Source organism: Bufo bufo, chromosome 4 (genome assembly GCF_905171765.1).
Source record: "Bufo bufo chromosome 4, aBufBuf1.1, whole genome shotgun sequence".
Lineage (NCBI taxonomy): Eukaryota > Metazoa > Chordata > Amphibia > Anura > Bufonidae > Bufo > Bufo bufo.
In genome coordinates, this window is record NC_053392.1 from 519,037,484 (window position 1) to 519,063,204 (window position 25,721).

Below are 25,721 nucleotides of genomic sequence, written 5' to 3' on the forward strand. Positions count from 1 at the left end.
AACCCAGCAGCAGGACCGCTACCTCCACCTTTGTGCAAGGAGGAACAGGAGGAGCACTGCCAGAGCCTTCCAAAATGACCTCCAGCAGGCCACAAATATGCATGTGTCTTCTCAAACGGTCAGAAACAGACTCCATGAGGGTGATATAAGGGCCCGACGTCCACAGGTGGGGGTTGTGCTTACAGCCCAACACCGTGCAGGACGTTTGGCATTTGCCACTGGCGCCCTGTGCTCTTCACAGATGAAAGCAGGTTCACACTGAGCACATGTGACAGACGTGACAGAGTCTGGAGACGCCGTGGAGAACGTTCTGCTGCCTGCAACATCCTTCAGCATGACCGGTTTGGCATTGGGTCAGTAATGGTGTGGGGTGGCATTTCTTTGGAGGGCCGCACAGCCCTCCATGTGCTCGCCAGAGGTAGCCTGACTGCCATTAGGTACTGAGATGAGATCCTCAGACCCCTTTCTACCAGACCATACATTTGTGGATGGTAAACGGACGTCCGTAGCTGTTTTATGTGCAGCAACTTACAGAGTTCCCTCATCACCTTGGATATAAAAGGGGTCCCTTGGTCGGTCAGAACCTCTTTAGGTAGTCCTACTCAGGAAAACATCTCCATTAACTCCTTAACTTTGAGTTTGGCCGAGGTATGTCGTAGTGGCACTGCCTCCGGGTACCGAGTGGCATAGTCTAGAATGACTAAGATGTGTTGATGTCCTCTGGCGGCTTTGGTACTGGGCCTATGAGGTCCATAGCTATTCGGTCAAACGGTACTTCGATAATCAGGAGAGGTACTAGGGGACTGCGGAAATGTGGCTGGGGGCTAGTTATCTGGCAGGTCGGGCAAGACTGACAAAACTCTTCCACTTCTTTTAAATATGCTGGGCCAGTAAAACCAATGTAGAATATGATCCTGAGTTTTCTGCAGCCCCAGGTAACCCCCGAGAACATGTTGGTGGGCTAGATCTAACACAAGCTTGCGATAAGCCTTGGGTACCACCAACTGTTCAATAGGCTCACCCCGTAGTTGGTTTACCCAATACAACATATCCTGATGAACCACAAAACAGGTAAACATTGACTCTGCTCCAGGTTGTTGTGGTTCACTATCTACTATTAACACATTTTCCAAGGCTAGGGTTGGGTCCTGACGTTGGGCGGTACCAAAATTATCCCCAGAGACATTGAGGTCTGCCAATTCAGCCAAGTCCTCCACGTCTTTCACCATCACACTTAGCGGGGTTGTTTCCCCCTCTTTCACCGAAGTGGCTGTCACCCGTAACGCTGGCCCTTCTGTCTCAGGTTACCAGGGTTCTGGTCTCCCCCCTGAGCCAGGCCACTCTGCTAGGGTTATCCCTGTCTCATGGGTATCAGTCACTCTCATAGCAGGCCACAGTTCCGGGAAGCCCGGGAAGTCTCTCCCTATTATGAGTTCATAATGTAGATTTGTGGCGACAGACACCTCGTGGGTCCATCTACTGGCCACCGTAGTTAGAGACACAGGGAGCATGTGTTCGGTTCACGCACCCAAACACGGGTGAGACGTTTCTTATTAAACATTATTTGACATGCAACTTGCGTGGTGGGGTAGGCTTTTAAACCTCCGTGGATGCACATCACCCCAACTTTCCAGCCAGTATACTCAGGGGACCGCACCAGGGTAGCATTTACGAGGGTCACCAGACTCCCTGAGTCCAGCAGAGCCTCCGTCGGATTGTTTCCCACTTCCACCTGGCACAAATGATCTAGAGACTCTGGGGTACCTGTTGCACACAGCCTCCTGGCATATAATGACCGACAGTAGCCATAGTTAGCGTCCATGGACTCAACCCGATGGGGACAGTCAGCCCTTACATGGACTGGCTCCTGACACCGCCAGCAGACTGGTCTGCCGTGGGTACATCCCGGGCAGGTTTTATCAGCTCAAATCTCTGGGCCTGCGGTGGAGATTTCTGAGGTTTGCCGACCCCCTCCAGACAGAACCCTCCTTTAGATCCCTGGTAGATTCATAGTGTTCCACAAGGTCCACCATCTCAAGGGCATTGCCAGAAGACACCTGACCGATCCAGTGCTGGAGAGAGTATGCAAAGCCCTCCAGAACATATCAGCTAACAGACGATCCAGCATAGCAGTGGCACTCAGCACGTCAGGCTGTAGCCATATTTGCAAGAGGTGAAGTAAGTAATAATACTGGTAATACTGGAGTCTTGCAGGCTCAGCCAGGTTGATCCCCCACTGATGCACCAGATGGGCCTGGACCAACATATTCACCCCCAGTCTTGCCAGAATCTCACCCTTGACTTTCTGGTAGTTGGCCGCTTGATCGTCTGGCAAGTTGAAATACACCCGCTGGGAATCAGATACCAGGAATGGAGCGACGACCTCAGCCCAATGGTCACGGGGTAGATTTTCCCTGATGGCCACTTTCTTGTACATCACCAGGTGGGTTTCGATGTCGTCTGTGGGGGTCATCTTAGGAATAGCGGCACGGACTGATTTCCGGGCATCGTGGACACTCAGGATTGCTACTAGTGATGAGCGGCAGGGGTCATATTCAAATTTGCGATATTTCGCAGAATATTCACGAATTTGAATATTCGTTATATTCTAAAAAAAAAAATTACTCTAAAAATTGACAAGGTAATGATCGAATATGTGAAGTTTCGTAATGCTAATTTTTATCGCAAATTTTTCAATTGCTGAGCGAAAACAGGATTCCTCCCTGCTTCTTGCTTGTGGGCCAATGAGTCATAGCACTATATCGAATATATTAGTTTTTTCAAATATTCGTAATATTCTAAAACAAGAATATATAGCAATACATCGAATATTCGAAAAAAACGAATGTAGAGCAATTTAGCTAATATAGTGCTATAATCTTTTTTTTTAATAGTTGTAATTTTTTTCCAATCTGAACTTCAGATGAGAAAAAACTGACAACTATTAGACAAAGAAGATTATAGCACTATATTAGCTAAATTGCTCTATATTCGTTTTTTTTTGAATATTCGCTATATTGCTATATATTCTTGTTTTAGAATATTAGGAATATTCGAAAAAACTAATATTCGATATAGTACTATATATTATTTTTTTTGAATATTCATCATTTTTCCCATTTAAAGTCATGATTCCTCCCTGCTTCTTGCTTGTGGGCCAATGAGTCATTGGCCCACAAGCAAGAAGCAGGGAGGATTCATGTTTTTACCTGACAATTGAAAAACTCGCATTACGAAAATTCGCAATAAAAAAATCTTGAATATTCGTGAATTTTTCGAAGTACCTATATTCGCGATAAAAATTCGCAATTCAAATATTCGTGATCAACACTAATTGCTACTGCTGTCTGCAAAGCCATCACGTGTTGTAGCAGCAACATGTTAGTCTCCTGCTGCTGCTTATTAGCCTCGCGTTGCTGCAGATTTGTCTCTCGCTGCTGCAGATTAGCCTCCATTTTGTCGTGAGGCACTGGTTGTAATACAGCTGGTTTAACCACCTCCCGTCTGCCCGTTGACTAGAAAAGTCCGGGAGGTGGTTTCTGTATCTCTGAATGGACGTTTCTGAACGTCCATTCAGAGATCGCAGCTGCACACTAATCATGCAGCTGCAGAGCGGGTTGTCCATTGTCAGTGACAGCAGGGAAACCCAGAGAGAAGGCAGGGACAGTTCCCAGGTGTCCCTGCCTTCTAGATCGCTGTATACACAGTGCTCACAGAGCGCTGTGTATACAGATCAGGAAGCGCTATGTGCTTCCTCTCCTGGCACGGGGGTCATGTGACCGCCAGGGCCGGGAGAGTGCAGGAGCTGTCGGGTCTTTCACAGACCTTAATCAGCCCTGCACTGAGGCTGTACAGCGTTGTATTCTGCTGTACAGCCTCTCTGGGGGGTGTATTTCCCCTGTAACTAGGGGTACTATGTCAGCCCCAGTTACAGGAGAAATCAATAGTGGAAAAAAAAAGTGAAGTTAAATGTCCCCCAGAGGTCTTGTATGACCTTATGGGGGACGCAAAGTGTAAAATAAAAAATAAAAAATAAAGTGTTAAAATAAAAAAATAAAAAAAAGGTTTCACACATTCCCAAAGTAAGGAATTAATTTTTCTTTTTTTTAAATAGTAAATAAAATAGACATATTTGGTATTGTCATGTCCGTGATGGTCGGCTCTATAAATATATCACATGATCCACCCAGCCCGATAAACACCATAAAAAAAAAAGAACTGTGTCAAAAAAAGCTATTTTTGTCACCTTACATCACATAAAGTGCAACACCAAGTCATCAAAAAGGCGTATGTCCCACAAAATGGTACAAAAAAACTTCACCTCATCCCGGAAAAAATTAGCCCCTACATAAGAAAATCATTTAAAAAATAAAAAAAACTATAGCTCTCAGAACATGGACACATTAAAACATTTTTTTGTCAAAAAAATGCTATTATTGTGTTAAACTTAAATAAATAAGAAAAACTATACATATTAGGTATCGCCACGTCTGTAACGATCTGCTCTATTAAAATGTCACATGACCTAACCCAACAGGTGAATGCTGTAAAAATAAATAAATAAAAACGGTGCTAAAACAACCAATTTTTTGGTCACCTTGCCCCATAAAGTGTTATAATGAATGATCAAAAAATCATATGTACCCAAAAATAGTACCAATAAAACTGACACCTTATCCCATGGTTTCCAAAATGGGATCACTTTTTGGGAGTTTCTACTGTAAGGGTGCATCAGGTGGATTTCAAATGGGACATGGCATCTAAAAAACCAGTTCAGCAAAATCTGCCTTCCAAAAACCATGTGGCGCTCCCTTTCTGCACCCTGCCGTGTTCCCTTACATCAGTTTACGACCACATGTGGGGTGTTTCTGTTCACCACAGAATCAGGGTAATAAATATTTTTAGTTTTTTTGGCTGTTAACCCTTGATGTGTTAAAGAAAAAAAAATGGATTAAAATAGAAAATTTGCCAAAAAGTTAAATTTAGAAATTTCTTCTCCATTTTCCTTTAATTTGTGTGGAACACCTAAAGGGTTAACAAAGTTTCTGCAATGGGGTCATTTATGGGGGTATCCACTACGTAAGCCCCACAAAGTGACTTCAGACCTAAACTGATCCTTAAAAAGTGGGTTTTGGCAATTTTCTTAAAAATTTGAATAATTGCTTCTAAAATGCTAAGCCTTCTAACGTCCTTAAAAAATAAAATGACATTTACAAAATGATGCCAACATAAAGTAGACATATGGGAAATGTTAAGTAATAAATATTTTATGAGATATTACTTTCTGTTTTAAAAGCAGATAAATAGAAATTTAGAAAATTGCTAATTTTTCTAAATGTTTGGTAAATTTGTGATTTTTTCATAAATAAAGGTGAAATATATTGACTCAAATTTATGACTATCGTGAAGTACAATGTCGGTTCCAAAACCAAAATTAGATCGTGGGGCTTGTGATCAGTCCAAGACCTTCAAGCAGCAGCAGCAGCATGATACCACAGAGTGGCAAGGTGACATAGTGTGGAGATGGCAGCATTTGGAGGCCACAAAGTGGCACAATGACAGAGTCTGGATAAAAGACTGAGAGCACAGATTGTTGAGAAAGATGCAGATAGAAAGTTATCTGTAGAGCTGTATGACAGTAACCTGCAGATTAATGCAGCCCTCAAAAGCAAGTTGGGTTTGTCGGTTCAAAAACCTAAATTAGATTGTGGGGCGAGTGATCAGTCTAAGGCCTTTTAAGTAGCAGCAGCAGCAGCATGATGATAAAAATGAGTGGCAAGGTGACAGTGTGGAGTTGGCAGCATGAGGAGGCCACATAGTGGCATGGTGACATAGTGTTGAGATGGCAGCAACAGCAGCAGCATAATACCACAGAGTGGCACAGTGACATAGCATGGAGATGGCAGCAACAGCAGCAGCATGATACCACAGAGTGGCAAGGTGACATAGCATGGAGATGGCAGCACAAGCAGCAGCATGATACAACAGAGTGGCAAGGTGACATAGTGTGGAAATGGCAGCAACAGCAGCAGCATCATACCACAGAGTGGCACAGTGACATAGTGTGGAGATGGCAGCAACAGCAGGAGCATGATACCACAGAGTGGCAAGGTGACATAGTGTACAGATGGCAGCAACAGCAGCAGCATGATACAACAGAGTGGCAAGGTGACATAGTGTGGAAATGGCAGCAACAGCAGCAGCATCATACCACAGAGTGGCACAGTGACATAGTGTGGAGATGGCAGCAACAGCAGCAGCATGATACCATAGAGTGGCAAGGTGACATAGTGTGGAGATGGCAGCAAAAGCAGCAGCATGATACCACAGAGTGGCAAGGTGACATAGTGTGGAGATGGCAGCAACAGCAGCAGCATGATACCACAGAGTGGCAAGGTGACATAGTGTACAGATGGCAGCAACAGCAGCAGCATTATACCACAGAGTGACAAGGTGAAATAGTGTACAGATGGCAGCAACAGCAGCAGCATGATACCACTGAGTGGCAAGGTGACATAGTGTGGAGATGGCAGCAACAGCAGCACCATGATACCACAGAGTGGCAAGGTGACATAGTGTACAGATGGCAGCAACAGCAGCAGCATGATACCACAGAGTGGCAAGGTGACATAGTGTGGAGATAGCAGCAACAGCAGCAGCATGATACCACAGAGTGGCAAGGTGACATAGTGTGGAGATGGCAGCAAAAGAAGCAGCATGATACCATAGAGTGGCAAGGTGACAGTGTGGAGATGGCAGCAACAGCAGCAGCATGATACCACTGAGTGGCAAGGTGACATAGTGTGGAGATGGCAGCAACAGCAGCAGCATGATTCCACAAAGTGGCAAGGTCACATAGTGTGGAGATGGCAGCAACAGCAGCAGCATGATTCCACAAAGTGGCAAGGTGACATAGTGTGGACATGGCAGCAACAGCAGCAGCATGATACCACAGAGTGGCATGGTGACATAGTGTGGAGATGGAAGCATCAGGAGGACACAGAGTGGCATGGTGACATGGTGTGGAGATGGATGATCTAATCTGCTGCATCAGGCATCGGTGGGTGGAAATCCTTGTCGATCCATGCCTGATTCATCTTGACAAAAGTAAGTCTCTCAACATTTTGGGTGGACAGGCGAGTTCTTCTTGGAGTAACTATGACCCCCAACGCACCCCCAACGCACTAAACACCCACTCTGATGCCACACTACTGGCCGGGCAGCTTTTCCAGGGCAAACTATGCCAATTGCTGCCACAAATCTAGTTTGGCTGTCCAGTAGTTCAGCGGTTCTTCAATGTGGGGTGGAAGGTTGCTGTCCAAGTATGCCACCACCTGCCGGTTCAGGTCTTGCTCCAGGTCTACCTGCTGCTGCTGGTGAGTAGTTTCTTCACTATGCGGGTGAAGAAAGCTGCTCATCATGGACTCTAGACTCATAGCCATGGCAGTGGAATGTGAGTGCAGAGGGCCACCCCGGTCAGACCTGCGAGAGGATGGACGATGGCGCAGATAGGCAGCAGCCAACTGACTACATAGGATGTCTCTGTAGTACTTCAGTTTTTTTCCTCCTTCTCAGTGGGTCTAAAAAAGACCCCCATTTTGGAACGGTAGCGAGGATCCAACATGGTGAAGAGCCAGAATTCGACCCTATGCCGATTGGTGACAATTATGATGTCGCTATGCAAACAAGTGAGCATGCAGCGGGCCATTTGTGCAAGTGACTCTGAGGGATTCCCTGCATCCATCCCCACTACATACTGGGTCCTCTGACTCGTCTTCCTTATCGCCCTCTTGCTCCTCTGGCTGCTCCTGCTCATCCTCTCCTATCACCGCAGTAGAAAAAACACTCAATTGGCTACAATGTCCTCCTCCCCCTCCTCCTCCTTCTCCTCCAGTTCAGCCCCCACAGGGCTCACGTGGCCGTGAGATCTAGGTGCCACGTCACTAGTCCCCTGACAAGCCATATTCACCAGCATCTGATGCAGGACATGAAGCAGTGGAATGACGGCGTTGATCCCTTAGTCCTGGCGACTGACAAATGACGTGGCCTCCTCAAAAGGCCTGAGCAAATGGCAGGTGTCAGGCATGAGCTGCCACTGGCTGACATTAAAGTTACAAAGGGGAGTACTCCTATCCGCATGGATCATCAAGAAATCGTTGATGGCCTTTCTCTATTCGTACAGTTGGTCCAACATATGGAGGGTGGAATTCCAACGGGTGGAAACTTTGCATATCAGCCTATGTTGGGGGATGACGTTCTGCCGCTGCAGCTCAAGGAGGGTGTGCTTTGCGGTGTATGAGTGGCTAAAGTGCATGCAAAGTTTCCTGGCCATTTCTAGGATGTCTTGCAGATGGGTGAAAGACTTTAGGAACCGCTTGACAACCAGATTGAACACGTGTGTCATGCAGGGCGCATGGCTCAGCCTTCCTTGACGCAGCGCCGACAACATGTTCTTCCCGTTGTCGTTCATCATGGTTCTGATTTTCAGTTGTCATGGAGAAAGCCAGCAGTCGATTTCTTTCTGAAGAACACAGAGCAGTTCCTCCCCTGTGTGACTACGCTCGCCCAGGAAAACCAGCTGCAGAACCGCGTGACACCGCCATGCCCTGCACATTTGGAATGCTGGAGGGGCACTGTGACTTGTGGAGGCTGAGGACTTGGTGGAGGATGAGGAGGCAGAGGCGGACATTGTTGCAGGACAAATAGTGTGACAACGTGGAGGCGGAAGCGGCTTCACCTGGCCAAGTTGCTGGTGTGGCTGTACAGGAACCACATTCACTCAGTGAGCCGTAAAGGACATGTATTGTCCCTGACCGTAGTTACAGCTTCAAACATCGGTGCTACGGTGCACTTTGGCAGACACAGACAGGCTCAAGGACTGGCCCACCTTCTGTTCTACATACAGTTGTGTTCAAAATAATAGCAGTGTGTTTAAAAAAAAAGGGAATAAAGCTCAAATCCTTCTAATAGCTTTAATTTCCATACACACTAATTAATGCATTGGGAACACTACACATTCTATTCCAAATCAAAACATGAAGAAAAATATATCAAATTTGTGTTGTTCCTCTAAAAAAATTGAATTGAAGTGAATATTAGACTGTTCAAAAAAAATAAAAAATAGCAATGTTTGTATTCTTCTTTACAAACTCAAACATTCACTATATAAACTGATTTTTTTTTGAAGATTTTGCTTTCCTTTGAATCACTTAACTAATATTTAGTTGTATAACCACTGTTTCTGAGAACTGCTGTACATCTGTGTTGCATGGAGTCAACAACTTTTGGCCTCTGTGAACAGGTATTCCAGCCCAGGTATTCCAGAATTAGCAATTATAATGCATTTTTGTACTTTATTTGGTTTGAAGAGAGCTGTTGCATTGTAAGTTTTGTTCTATTTTGTGTTTTCATCCATAGCAATGTGCACCTGCGCATTGGCATGTGCTGACTGACCCTCTTTTTTTCTTTGGAGTTTGTACTGGAGGTGTGGCTGACACTTCAGTCGTGCACTCCTGACCAGCCTGTCTGCCCCATAGGCTGATTTTAATTAGTGTTAGTATAAAGCTTAGCCCGCTCTCCCTCACTCACTGGAAGCCATTTGGAACCAGGAGAGGTATAGGGTGGACTTTCATTGCATTCGTTGGTGGCATTTGGCACCAGGAGAGGTGTGGAGTGGGCTTGGTATGCATGTTGGTACCTGCATTCCCTGGATATAATGGAGGCCATTTTGGCACCAAAGATGATAAAAATTAAAGTGGGCCCAGCATGCATGTGGAACCTACACTCACTGAATTGCATGGTAGCCATCATGGCACATAACAGGTAGAATTTAGTGTTAGGTTCCCATCTTACAGGGATCGCCTTGACGTGTGGCAGACGGGCTGAAATAATTTTGTACAAAATGTATTTGCCAAGCATCTCTAATTTATAAGCATAGCATTAGCAATTGAAATTTATGTGGTTTGCAGAGAGCTGTTGCATTGTATGTTTTGTTCTAGGTTGCGTTTTCAGCCATAGCAACGTGCACCTGCGCATGTGCTGACTGACCCCCTTTTTTTCTTTGCAGCCCAGGATGATTGGACTACATTCCACAGTTCTTCTCTTTTTCTTGGTTTTGCCTCAGAAACTGCATTTTTGATGTCACCCCACAAGTTTTCTATTGGATTAAGATTCAGGGATTGGGCTGACCACTCCATAACGTCAATCTTGTTGGTCTGGAACCAAGATGTTGCACGTTTACTAGTGTGTTTGGGGTCATTTCAAGGGCATTTCCTCTTCAGCATAAGGCAGCATGACCTCTTCAAGTATTCTGATGTATTCAAACTGATTCATCATCCCTGGTATGCGATAAATAGGCCCAACACTATAGTATGAGAAACATCTCCATATCATGATGCTTGTGCCACCATGCTTCACTGTCTTCACAGTGTACTGTGGCTTGAATTCAGTGTTTGGGGGTCATCTAACAAACTTTCTCCGGCCGCTAGACCCAAAAAGAACAATCTTGCTTTCATCAGTTTACAAAATGTCTTTTTAGGCCAGTCAATGTGCTCTTGCAAATTGCAACCTCTTCAGAACATGTCTTTTTTTCAACAGTGGGACTTTGCGGGGGCTTTTGCCCCTTCTTCATACGGCTCCCAAGTGCGATCGGCTTTATCATCATCGAGTAGTGTCTGCAAGTCACTGGTGTCCTCTTCAATGCTCTCTGGGTCAGGAGCCTGACCGCTCGCAACACCATCTCCCACGCCACTCTCCTCATCACTACATGCCCGCCTAGCAGAGGAATCGGCGGATGTCTCCTCCAAATATTGGCTGGGCATTAGCTGCTAACTGTCCTCGAGTAGCTCGTCCTCGCATAATAGTAGAGCTGAGACCACAGCAGATAGTACTTCTGTGGCTGAGGGAACAGCAAAGGACAGAGGCAGTTTGAGGACAGGTGAGGGCACAGGGCCTGATCCCGGGCCATGCCAACTAAGGGTTGTGTCTGACGAACCCACCGACTGTTGGCTGGGGGTGTCCGATGTCACTTGGGATGAATTGGATGACCGAGTTAACCAATCAATAACCGCTGGGTTGCTGGTCAAGACACGACCAGTAGATGACATCGGGAGCTCAGGCCTCTTGCTGCGACTCCTGCTGCAACGGCCCCTTAATCTGCTGCAACCTCTGCCTGCTCCAGAAACATTTAGGCCTCTGCCACTCCTCTGTGCATGTCCTGGCACTTCTCTGTCTGACATAGCTTAACTAAAATAATTAAAAGCAAATTAAAACAACCCTATAAGCCCAGAATATAGTTCTCTTTTTGGACAGAAATAGGCCACTAACCACTTTTAGCACAAATACAAGTAAACGTGAACTGCCTATATATTTTTCGTTTTGGACTGAAATAGGCCACTAAATTATTAGAGTGAAAATAAAAACAAACGTGACCGGCATATATATTTCTCGTATTCGACTGAAAAAGGCCAATAAATGATTTTAGCGTAAATAACAGGAAAAGTTAACTGCGTATATTTTTCGCTTTTGTTTCTTACATATGGCAATAAACACTTTTAGCGCAAATAACATCAAAATGTGAACTGCGTATATTTTTCTCTTATTGTACTGAACTGGCAATAAATGGTTTGAACGCAAATAACATTAAATGTCAACTGTGTGTATGAAATAACTGCAGAAGCGACCTGAGTAAATATATTTCTTGTTCAACTGAAATAGGCCACTATATGCTTTCACCAGATATTACTGCAACAGTGCAGTGGGTATATATTTTTCTTGTATTACTGAAATAAGGTCACTATACGCTTTCACCAGTATTTAATTCAGCAGTGCAGTGGGTATATACACTCACCTAAAGAATTGTTAGGAACACCATACTAATACGGTGTTGGACCCCCTTTTGCCTTTAGAACTGCCTTAATTCTACGTGGCATTGATTCAACAAGGTGCTGATAGCATTCTTTAGAAATGTTGGCCCATTATGATAGGATAGCATCTTGCAGTTGATGGAGATTTGAGGGATGCACATCCAGGGCACGAAGCTCCCGTTCCACCACATCCCAAAGATGCTCTATTGGGTTGAGATCTGGTGACTGTGGGGGCCATTTTAGTACAGTGAACTCATTGTCATGTTCAAGAAACCAATTTCAAATTATTCGAGCTTTGTGACATGGTGCATTATCCTGCTGGAAGTAGCCAGCAGAGGATTGATACATGTTCTTATTCTGTTTACGCCAAATTCGGACTCTACCATTTGAATGTCTCAACAGAAATCGAGAATCATCAGACCAGGCAACATTTTTCCAGTCTTCAACAGTCCAATTTTGGTGAGCTCGTGCAAATTGTAGCCTCTTTTTCCTATTTGTAGTGGAGATGAGTGGTACCCGGTGGGGTCTTCTGCTGTTGTAGCCCATCCGCCTCAAGGTTGTGCGTGTTGTGGCTTCACAAATGCTTTGCTGCATACCTCGGTTGTAACGAGTGGTTATTTTAGTCAACGTTGCTCTTCTATCAGCTTGAATCAGTAGGCCCATTCTCCTCTGACCTCTAGCATCCACAAGGCATTTTTGCCCACAGGACTGCCGCATACTGGATGTTTTTCCCTTTTCGCACCATTCTTTGTAAACCCTACAAATGGTTGTGCGTGAAAATCCCAGTAACTGAGCAGATTGTGAAATACTCAGACCGGCCCGTCTGGCACCAACAACCATGCCATGCTCAAAATTGCTTGAATCACCTTTCTTTCCCATTCTGACATTCAGTTTGGAGTTCAGGAGATTGTCTTGACCAGGACCACACCCCTAAATGCATTGAAGCAACTGCCATATGATTGGTTGACTAAATAATTGCATTAATGAGAAATAGAACAGGTGTTGCTAATAATTCTTTAGGTGAGTGTATTTTTCTTGTATTACTGAAATAAGGCCACTATACGCTTTTTCCAGAAATAACTGCAACAGTGCAGTGGGTATCAATTTTTCTTTGTTTACTGAAAAACGTCCCTACACGCTTTCAACAGAAATAACTGCAGAAGTGACCTGAAAATATATTTTTCATGTTGGACTGAAATAGGCCACTATACGCTTTCGCCAGCAGTGTGTGTATATATATATATATTTTTTAAAATGAAATAAGCCCCTATACTGTTTCACCAGAAATGAATGCAACCGTGCAGTGTGTTTAAATGTTTTGTGTATTACTGAAATACCGCCCTATACTCTTTCAGCAGAAATGACTGCAAATGATTTTAGCATAAATAACCACAAAAGTGACCTGCGTATATATTTATTATATTGTATTGAAATAGGCCACTTATATCAGCGCAGTTAACAGCAAAAGTGACCTGCGTATATATTTATCTTTTTCCACAAATAAAAGCCACTAAAGGCTTTTCAACATAGCACTTGCACCCCAATAACTAATTCCTGGAATAACAGAGAGGTATTATGAGACTATCTGGATCCCAATGTAATGTTTTCCTGCGCTTGTAAATCGATTGTTTTCACAACGAGGATTTTACTATAACTCTCCCTATCATCTGCACATGTCTCTCCCTGACTGTGAAATGATTCCTCTCACTGTCCTTTCCCTACACTTGTAAATCACTGGTTTTCACAATGAGGAAATTCCAATGACTCTCCCTACTAGCATCTGCACATGTCTCTCCCTGCCTGTGAAATTATTTCTCTCACTATCCTTTCACTGCACTAGTAAATCGCTTCTTTCCATTTTTTATTTTAACAATTAGTTTTTCTTTCACTCTTCCTAGCGCCTGCTTACAAGTCTGTCCCTGACCAATGTACGATAGTGAATGGCAGCATCTAAGATGGCCTCCGTAATTATAGGGCTTTGACATCACCGGGCTGGCTAGCTGCTGATTGGCTGCATGCATGGCATTATGGGTCATCCCGCCTTCCCAGAGTTCCTTGACCCATATCCTCACATGTGTAGCCACCATTTTAGGCGCTATTTTAGCAGTCCGCCATTGTAGGAAATAATTTGCTTCGTTACCAAGAAGCTTGAGGAAATTTGCATTAGTTCAGAATTGAATTTTTCCTGAAATTCAGAATGAATATAACTTCATCAGCTTCGATTCGCTCATCTCTAGTTAGAGCTCATGTTCACTGAACAGAAGCACTGATACATTAGGTCTATATCAACTAACAGTATATAATTTTGCATGAAAATCTGACAGTTCATAATCTAAAAAAAGTACCAGTTTTGTGAATGTGTTTTTGTAAGTAAAGCTTTTAAAACAGTGTTCTAAGACAAAGTAAATTTCTAATATAAGATTTAAGTTTCCTTCACTACATAACATTATATAATGTATAGATTTAACATGAATTAATTCCAAATATAGAATTATCTGCTAGGTCTGTAGACTAAATTTATAAGGTCTACTCTTTTATGTATAAGACATTTTACACATTACCTAGATAACATTGTGCCAGAGCAGCCGGTAAGAGTTGGTGTTGCATTTATTATTCAGAGAGATGTCAAAACCAAGTTCTGTTATGTCCATCCTCAGTACTCCGCTATTTCTGTAGGCTATAGAGGATGTGTTTGATAGTTCTGCAATTATGATACCACTGCATCTCATTTTCATGTGGGCAATTTTTATTAGATGCATAAAATTTTAGATTGTTTTTGTATGAAAATGCACTTTCTAGATTACATCATAAATGTTGAAATATTTCTCTGACTGATAGGAAGTCAGATTTCTATGGAAGCACCAAACTATTGAATTTAAGGTTACAGTGTTCATTTCCTATTGTATGCTTTTTTTTATTATTATTGTTTAAATTGTATTAGCCATTTCTTTAAATGAACCCCACATAAAATTCTATGGAAATCTAATTTCCTCTCTTAACTGTTTTATGTAAATTGCTGTTGATGCAAGCCTAAATACAATGCAAGACTTCATATTCTAAGTTTTGGTCTTTGTTACCTTTTCCCATTTTGTAGAACTTGCCTTTTTGTTAAAATTTTAGCTAATTTTGCCTCGTAAAAAAAATCCACCATTTTATTTAGGCCTGTACCTTTAGTGTTGGCTAGCAAATTAAACCAAGAAAGTTAAGGGAAATGTGCCATCAGAAAAAGACCTATTGTTTAAATCACGTTTTTGTATTAAACATTAGATTATAATTTTTTTGAATTTTTGGTGAGTTTTTCTTTTAAATTTTGCATTGTCACTATTAGTGTTGAGTGAATAGAAGTATCCAAAGTGGACTTCGATCAGAATTTCATGAAAATTAGATTTTCAGCTTAGCCAAAGTGGGCTTTGGTACTGAGGTACCAGCCAGTACTGAACCAGACTTTGGATTCCTATTTAAAATGTTTTTAAATAAGCAGATAGGAATACCAAAGTTATTTACTGAATTCTCGCGAAACTTCAGGCAAGACAAAGTTTTCCTTCACGGTGCCAATGCATTTTAATGCTGTATGGAAATAAAGCTTAAGTCACAATTGTGCATGGTAATTAAAGTGAGCCTCCAGGTCAAGAAAAGAAATTCACATTAACTAGGGAAAGAATACTGTAGAAAACTTGCATTGTTTCCTCCTTTTTATCTTTTTAGCTGCAACTTCCTGGGCTTCTCTTCTGTAGATGGCTTCACTGCTTCTATGACTACCTGATGCACACTGTTCCTACTTATCTACCCCTGCTTTTAGATTGCCAGACACTGTTCATTTCAGCAATGCTGGTCAATTCAAGGGCAGCAGGAAGTGTTTTGTGCTATCCAATGCACAGTATGCACCAGGTAGTCAGAGAAGCAGTCTCATCTTGGATGGCCGAAGAGGAGCTCATGAATTTGCAGATATTCATCTAAAAAGATGAAAATGAGGCTATCAGATAAATGTTCTAGTCATTCCCGAGTTAATCTTTATAGTTTTTTCTTGAACTTGAAGGTCACTTTAAGTTTAAATGAATGTGAGAAAATAATTTATTGTTTAAATCAAGTTTTTACATTAACAAAAAAAAAAAGTGTTGATTTTGGGGGATGGTGTGCCCAATTATAACATGTATTTTTTTTTACTGTCTAATGTGGAACGCAAAGTTATACCTAAAGACTGCAAGGTCTGAAACATGTCCCCAGGTCTGTGTACATGAATAAGTAGCCATTTTGACTATTCTGCTTTTCATTTTACCATACGTTGATAATATAAAGCAGTTGTGGATCCTCTGTGTCACTTGGATTGGGCCTACTCCCAAGAGTGTTATTTAAGTGTCTTACTAGTCCTTAGCCTTTAACCCCTGTTCAGTGATCTTGAATCTGCTGCAGGGGAACCACCATGCCTCTGTCTCTAGGACTAGCCTCTGTTCAAATGACTGCTAGCCCACAGGGGCCAAGAGACACCAGTGTGGTGCACAAGGGATCAACCCAATTTTTGGTCAGGAGCAGGCTCAGGTCAGTGCAGACAGAGTACATGTGATAAACATCTGATAAACAGTCTGAAGTTAGGGCACGCAGCTCAGGGTCAGAACGGACATCAGGCAAAGGTCAAGTCAAATAAAGGAAAAAATGGAGTTAGGGCTGACAGAGGTAAGGAAAGAGGTGGATGGGATAGGAGGTAGAGGAAAGGAAGAAGCACCAAGGAACTGGGGGACTTGGATTATCCTAGGGAGATGAAACTGGAGGATATGTAGTAGTGGTCAGTAAGCTGCACCCGCAGTAATCAATTCAACCAAGGTTGTGGGTAAACTGCATTAGATTATGAGTAAAGTAAAAAAAGACTACACCAAAATGTAGAAGGGTGTGGTGGAAGCGCCAGAAAACTGGCTAGAAATATGGATGATAGCCAATGTTGTAAATAGCTATATCAGAAGCTATATCAGAAGAAAGAATGATAACTTACTTCAGCAGGGAGGGGTGTGCAACCCTCTCCTCCCTCACCGAGGTCGCTTCACAGATGTAGTGGATTCCTGTATCTCAAAGATAATCGCAAGGACTATGTGGAGTATAGTACTATTTCGGTGTAGTCTTTTTGTCAAAGGTCAGGTCAGGCAGAGAAGTTAGTATGCAGAAATTGGTACGCAGGCAGACAAATATAGAAACAGCACACCTTTGCAAACTGGAACTAATTGCTCAGGTACCTTCTCACAGGGAAAGTACCATTAGTACCGCAGGGTGACCAGCCATTGTCTGGAGGCTATTAAGTTGTGTGTGTGCTGGCCCTTTAAGAGCTGGAGTAAGCATGCCTGCGTTCTATAGGCAGAGAGAGAAAGCGCCAGTAAGAAGCAGGCTGCAGCATTCAAAGAAGTAGAACAGCGCTGCTGGGGTGTCTGAATCTTCCGGGCTGCAGAAGAGGAAGACCACCGGGAACAGACCACTGAGGAACAAAGCATCAGCCAAACCTAGAAACAAAGTGATGGTGGACATGGGCTGCTGCTATAACAGTGGATTTTAATTTGAATTGCAATAACGTTTCAGAGCGTTATTGGTGCTACTTCCTAATCATGCTACTTGATATAGCTAGCCACCTGCTCAATTATGTTAGGAAATTACACAGAAAATATTTCTCTGTTATACACTTCTCAACATTTAAATTACAACGCCAAGATGGATAAACTGTAAGGCTTTTGCAAGTTGAGGAAGTAGCTGGCGTTGCTAAGATCTGTACATGCAAGCACCTAGCTCCAATCTGTGGAAAAAGCATAAAAGCCAGACTGAAAGTAAAGTTTTTTTAGCCACATGAAGGCTCAAAAATTGGATCAAGTCATGTGGGATGATTGTGTGATGCTTCCTGTTTGTCAGTGAGCCAGTTATCACCACTTTTCCCGAACTGAGAGGGACAGAATCCTTGAAATGAGAGATTTTGGTCTATAGCTCCGGCAAATTGTTGCTCACCTAGGCCAAGATGTTAGCACTGTTCAGTATTGCATTTCCTGATGTTTGGAAGAACAAAAACGAACGTCCTTTAAAGCAAGAGTTTCACAGAGGCGAACCTCTAAAAGGATGGTTGTCTGATTAGAAAAATGGCCATCAGAATACCATCAGAATACAGTTGCATGATATTAGGCAACAAGCCAGATATTCACTACAGTTGTTCCATTGACTTCATGTCACTGCTCTCAGGGGTGCACAGCAAGATGACAAATGAGGCTCAAACGTAGGTCTGTCCTCTTCAGCAGTCCTACATCTTTCTCAGATGCAATAAATGATAATCGGAGATTGCCATGCTGGCAATGTCATGAGGAAGCCTTCATAAGAGAACATCACAGAACATCACAGTGGTCTTACTCCCAGGATTATGCTGTGGGGTTGCAAAATGTATGTTAACCGGACCCCTCTAGTCTTCATTTCAGGTATACTAACAGCTCATTACATTGATTTGGTCATAGAACCAGTGATATCTTATGTTCTTCAAAAGGACACTAGGCTACATATTGCTCATATTACAGTCGTGGCCAAGAGTTTTGAGAATGACAAAAATATTAGTTTTCACAAAGTTTGCTGCTAAACTGCTTTTAGATCTTTGTTTCAGTTGTTTCTGTGATGTAGTTAAATATAATTACACGCACTTCATACGTTTCAAAGGCTTTTATCGACAATTACATGACATTTATGCAAAGAGTCAGTATTTGCAGTGTTGGCCCTTCTTTTTCAGGACCTCTGCAATTTGACTGGGCATGCTCTCAATCAACTTCTGGGCCAATTCCTGACTGATAGCAACCCATTCTTTCATAATCACTTCTTGGAGTTTGTCAGAATTAGTGGGTTTTTGTTTGTCCACCCGCCTCTTGAGGATTGACCACAAGTTCTCAATGGGATTAAGATCTGGGGAGTTTCCAGGCCATGAACCCAAAATGTCAACGTTTTGGTCCCCGAGCTACTTAGTTATCACTTTTGCTTTATGGCACGGTGCACCATTGTGCTGGAAAATGCATTGTTCTTCACCAAACTGTTGTTGGATTGTTGGAAGAAGTTGCTGTTGGAGGGTGTTTTGGTACCATTCTTTATTCATGGCTGTGTTTTTGGGCAAAATTGTGAGTGAGCCCACTCCCTTGGATGAGAAGCAACCCCACACATGAATGGTCTCAGGATGCTTTACTGTTGGCATGACACAGGACTGATGGTAGCGCTCACCTTTTCTTTTCCTGACAAGCCTTTTTCCAGATGACCCAAACAATCGGAAAGAGGCTTCATCAGAGAATATGACTTTGCCCCAGTCCATTCACCATACTTTCTGCAGAAGATCAATCTGTCCCTGATGTTTTTTTTTGGAGAGAAGTGGCTTCTTTGCTGCCCTTCTTGACACCAGGCCATCTTCCAAAAGTCTTCACCTCACTGTGCGTGCAGATGCGCTCACACCTGCCTGCTGCCATTCCTGAGCAAGCTCTGCACTGGTGGCACTCCGATCCCGCAGCTGAATCCTCTTTAGGAGACAATCCTGGCGCTTGCTGGACTTTCTTGGACGCCCTGAAGCCTTCTTAACAAGAATTGAACCTCTTTCCTTGAAGTTCTTGATGATCCTATAAATTGTTGATTGAGGTGCAATCTTAGTAGCCACAATATCCTTGCCTGTGAAGCCATTTTTATGCAACGCAATGGTGGCTGCACGCGTTTCTTTGCAGGCCACCATGGTTAACAATGGAAGAACAATGATTTCAAACATCACCCTCCTTTTAACATGTCAAGTCTGCCATTTTAACCCAATCAGCCTGACATAATGATCTCCAGCCTTGTGCTCGTCAACATTCTCACCTGAGTTAACAAGACGATTATTGAAATGATCTCAGCAGGTCCTTTAATGACAGCAATGAAATGCAGTGGAAAGTTTTTTTTGGGATTAAGTTAATTTTCATGGCAAAGAAGGACTATGCAATTCATCTGATCACTCTTCATAACATTCTGGAGTATATGCAAATTGCTATTATAAAATCTTAAGCAGCAACTTTTCCAATTTCCAATATTTATGTAATTCTCAAAACTTTTGGCCACGACTGTACTGTGAACAGATTATGTAGTCTAAATGTGTTACCATGGCCTGCAGCATCTCTGGACTTGTCTCCCATCAAGATCATCTTGAAAATCATTGGTCAGCAATTGTAAAGCGAACTGCCAGCAGCAGATCTTGATGATTTGCATGCCCAAGTGCATTCAACATAGCAAAACATTCCTCAGACAACCATTAACCCCTTCCGTAAATATGGTGCCCACTCATGAGCGGAGTAAGCACCATAGCCGCAGGTCTTCAGTTTTAAACAGCAGACAACTTGGGTTAATGACTAAAAATGGTGATAATGCTGTTCACAGAAGGTTAACCCCTCAGATATTGTGCTTATTGTGACCATGACAGCTGAGGCGGCTTTTGCTCCTGTGGCCTGAATGGCTTCTCCAAATGTTGAAATTGGGGAAGCAATTTATTGATGGCGGTAGCCTCAAGAAAAACTATTTAAATGTGGTATCACTGTAATAATAGTGACTGAAGCTGACATGCCAGTTTCATCACATAGGAAACGCCAGCTTCCCACTACATTGTAAACAATAGTAAATGGTGCCATTAGAAAGCACAATTTGTCTGGTTAAACAAGTGAACCTACACTTAGATATTCTGTGAACCTCTTTTTCTCACCTTTTCCTTGATTTGGCCCTCTCACCAAGCATGCTTGAAGAGGGACAGATCTTGTGACCTGATTCCCAAACTCTTGAGCATCCACAGTCACAAGAAGATGACGGTGGGGAATGGCAATTACTGTTTAATGAGCTGGATGATGATGAGACACAGTTGCCAATAACTCAACAGCAATTACTGTCTCAAGATGTTGAGGAAGTGGATAAAACACAGTTGTCAATCATTGAGGTTGTGGTTAGGTCAACAAGTCAGGCGTATGAGCAGAGTGAGGAAGTGGAAAAGGAGGTGGTGGACAATGAAGTCACTGACCCAACCTGTGAAGGTGGAAAGCCGAGCAAGGACAGCAGTACAGAGGGGGAGGGATCTGCAGCACCAAAACAGGCTGAAAGAGGCAGTGGGGTGGAAAAAGGGAGAAGGCGGGCCACACCAAACAGGCCCGCAACTGTTCCCCGGAGCACCCCCTTGCGGAAATCTCCCTTGCCCAGGGGTAGGTGTTCCGCAGTCTGGCGCTTTTTTGAGGAAAGTGCAGATGACAAAAGAATTGTAATTTCCAACCTGTGAAGATAAAAGAGAGATAGGAGGCAGCGCCTCATGTGTGGTATTGTCTAATAATAGGTGCAAGAGATAGATAAAAAACTCTTACCAGAAGATGTTGTGAAGAGTCACAACACCTATATGAAGCTTGTGCTGATTTTCCCGATCAGCGTGCGGGGTGCCTGCGCTGCTGCCTAGGTTCCAGCCCCGTGCCTTGGAAGCATTCGTCGGGGAGAAGTAAGTTGCAGAAGAAGAAAGAAGATGAACCTTTGGATGGCGCTGTCAGCAGGAGTCGGAAGCAGGTAGGTATTGATAACAATACTTTTTTATTTTCAGTCAACGCGTTTCAGGGGCGGAGAGCCCCCTTCATCAGGACAGTATACAATATAAAACAACATTCACATGTGGCGGTTATTTAAACTAAAAAAAGGCGCGTGAGGCCAAACAAAGGTGGAGCAAGGGGAGGGGGGGGGGCGGGGAGTGGGTGTATATCTAAAGCTATAGAGAGTTGTCGCCGGGCACTCAGCTGTTTGCTGATCCTTTAGACATATATATAGAATGGACCCGATTTGTTTTTGAAACAAGAAAATAGAGTAATTATATATTAAGTTGCTCTGGGATATAGCAATGCTGTAATGGTTAAAAAATGGGCCGTATTTAGATTGCTTGTGGATGGATCAGTCTAGTATTAATGATTTTTGGGGGAAAGAGAGCTAGGCATGAAATGGTATAAAGCATGGTGGTTATATTGACAGTAAAAAAAATATATATATATATATATAATAGGACACCTAAACCCCAAAATTATATATATATATATATATATATATATATATATATATATATATATATATAAAAAAATATATAAAAATATACATATATATAGTATATAGAAAATACAACAACATATATATATAAAAAGGAAATAGAATAAAATAAAATAAAATTATATATATGATAATATATATCTCATGTCAAAATGAATGGATAAAATGTAATAAATGGTACAGATGGTAGTATAAAGCATGGTGGTTATATTGATTAGAGATAAAAACATATATAAAACATTAGGGGTGCACCGAAATTCCGGCAGCCGAAAATATCGGCCGAAAATGTACCTAATCAATTTCGGCCGAAAATATGGGGTGTGGGATTTGTCACCCACCAAGTAGCTCACCATTTGCGGGCGGGCGGTTTACTTTAAGTCACTGCATCTTTATTTTACCTTACAATCGTGATGCTCCAGTACAACTCTGCAGGCAGAGCGGAGGGCGGCGTAACGTCACTTACTCACGTGACGCGCCTGCTCCGCCTCCTTCATTCATAAAGTGGGCGGAGCAGGTGCGTCACGTGAGTAAGTGACGTTACGCCCTCCTCCGCTCTGCCTGCAGAGTTGTTACTGGAGCGTCACGATTGTAAGGTAAAATAAAGATGCAGTGAGTGATTAGTCTGCTGTGAGCAGCAGGGCCGGGGCTGTTATGGGTAGGGGGATCGGTCTATGGCACTGCTATGGGGAGGGGGGATCTGTGCACTGTTATGCCCATAACAGTGCACATATCCCCCCCTCCATAACAGCGCCACCCACAGATCCCCCTCTCCATAACAGCGCCACCCACAGATCCCCCTCTCCATAACAGCGCCACCCACAGATCCCCCTCTCTATAACAGCGCCACCCACAAATCCCCCTCTCCATAACAGCGCCACCCACAGATCCCCCTCTCCATAACAGAGCCACCCAAAGATCCCCCTCTCCATAACAGCGCCACCCACAGATCCCCCTCTCCATAACAGCGCCACCCACAAATCCCCCTCTCCATAACAGCGCCACCCACAAATCCCCCTCTCCATAACAGCGCCACCCACAGATCCCCCTCTCCATAACAGCGCCACCCACAGATCCCCCTCTCCATAACAGAGCCACCCACAGATCCCCCTCTCCATAACAGAGCCACCCACAGATCCCCCCCTCCATAACAGCGCCACCCACAGATCCCCCTCTCCATAACAGCGCCACCCACAGATCCCCCTCTCCATAACAGAGCCACCCACAGATCCCCCCCTCCATAACAGCGCCACCCACAGATCCCCCTCTCCATAACAGCGCCACCCACAGATCCCCCTCTCCATAACAGAGCCACCCACAGATCCCCCTCTCCATAACAGCGCCACCCACAGATCCCCCTCTCCATATATAATATGATTTATTAAATTCATGAAAAAGAATTATTAATAAAATCATTTAAAAAAAAAAGTATTTTAAAAGTATTTGGGCAAAAAGGCAGTTTCGGTTTTCGGTCAAGGGCATCCTGAATTTTCGGTTTCGGTTTCGGACCAGAATTTTCATTTCGGTGCACCCCTATAAAATATGTATATCTTGATAGATGAATAAATTATATTATATATTATTATATATACATGTATGTGTGCACTCATATACACAAAATTTATACATATATGTATATCAGCACATACATAAAATTGTACCATGATCTATATGAATATATATATAAAAATCCTACTGTACATAAAAATCCATATATTGGTAGATAAAATGGGGGGGGGGGAAGGGGGGTTGTTAGCTGATTTGTTTAAAAAGTTAGTGGGTAAGGAATTTTTTTGTGTTTGGATGGGGAAGAGCAATATCAGGAGATTAACCTGATTAGAATCCGAGGGAAAAAGGGAAATAGCTACTGATACAATGTTGTAGTTATTTCATAAGGCTGTATCAATTGTCCATCATAGACACAGTTTCACAATTGTAGCTAGCAGGGATTTTCTAGGCAGTGATGTGGGACTGCAGATGTTTGTTACATAAAGATAAAATTAGGGATGTAAATCTGAGGCCACCCTTAACCCCGTTCTTAATCCAACATTCAGAAAGAAGTATAAATATAGTGACCTAAAATATTATAGAGTGTTCTGTTATATGGGCCGCTCGCGTGGGAGGATCTTTTAATATTCAAGGCGGACTACCAGGCGACGAGAGGATGTCCTTTGAAAAAGTTTATACTAGAGGATGGTCTCGTTTATTTCATTCAGCCCTTGGGGCGCAAGGGTATCTAATTGGTACATCCAATAGACTTCTCGTCGCTGTAATGTACTGAACCGATTGTATGGGTTTTCTGGTATGAAATCAATTGGTGTGATCTTGATAGGATGTTTTTCTTTATCTGATGTGGAGGCACAATGTCTGGAGAGGCTATGTTTTTGATAATGTTTTTGGATGTTGTGCCTATGTTGGTTTAGCCTGCAGTGTAACTCCTGGGTGGTGCGGCCTATGTATTGAAGCCCGCAGCTACACTCAATTAAATAAATTACATAGCTAGACTGGCATGTCAGATGGTGTTTTATCATGAAGGTGGTCCCATTCTTATTGGACGAAAAATGTGTACATTTATTGGTTATGGTTTTACAGCATAGGCACCGACTCTTTCCACATTTGTAGCTGCCTAGTTTTTTGGGGGGTAACTGTGGTCCAGCCGAGCTGGCTTTTTTATGTTTCGGCTTGCTGGGGGCAAGTAGGTTCTTAACCGTCGGGGCTCTCCTGTAGATCATTCTAGGTTTAGGGGGCAGGTGTTTTTCAAGGTATGGATCCTGTAGTAGGATATGCCAGTATTTTGAAAAAATTGTGCGTATATTATTGTTTGATGTATTGAACTGTGTGACAAAGTTTATATTCATTTCTGTATGTGTCCCTTTTCTGTTTGTGGGCTGTAGACAGGTTTCTTGTGTGTCAGTGATGGTTCTACTGAAGGTGTTTTTTCTAAGTTTCCTTGGGTAGCCTTTCTCGATAAAACGTTTTTTAAGGATTTTTGCCTGGTTTTTAAAAACACTATCAAGGGTACAGTTTCACCGGATTCGTTTGTATTGGCTATATGGAATGTTTTCCAACCATTTTTTATTATGAAAACTTGAAAAATTGATATAACTATTTGTGTCAATGGATTTGAAGTATGTTAGGGTGGCCAGTTGATTATTTTTGGTGGAGATAATGATATCTAAAAATTCGATCTCACTTTTACTGTATTTCGGGGTGAATTTAATTCCCCAACCTGTATTGCTTATATTATATACTATAAAGCAGTATTTTTGTCACCGTCCCATATGATAAAGATATCATCAATGTACCTTTTGTAGTATACGAGTTGTTGGATCCGGGGTGTAATGTTTTGGATGTGTAGCCTTTCAAATTCCCCCATAAAAAGATTTGCGAAAGATGGCGCTACTTTCGTCCCCATATCGGTACCTCTGCGTTGATGGTATGTTACGCTATTATAGATAAAAAAGTTGTTCTCCAAAATGAAGCGGAGACTGTCTATAAGAAAAGTTACTTGGGGTGGTTTTAGGGTGGGATCTCCCTCTAAAACGGTTTTTATACACTGTATGCCCAGGTTATGTTGAATATTGGAATAGAGGGCTGTGACGTCCATAGTGAATAGTGCGTATGAATCTTTCCAGGTGATGTCTTTTAGTTCCCGAATTAGCTGACTGGAATCGTGAAGATAACTGGGTAGTGTGCGCACATATGGTTGCAAGAAAAGATCTAGATAGTGTGAGAGGTTACTTGTGGCGCATTTTGTGTTTGACACAATTGGTCTGCCAGGCGGGTGTGTTGTAT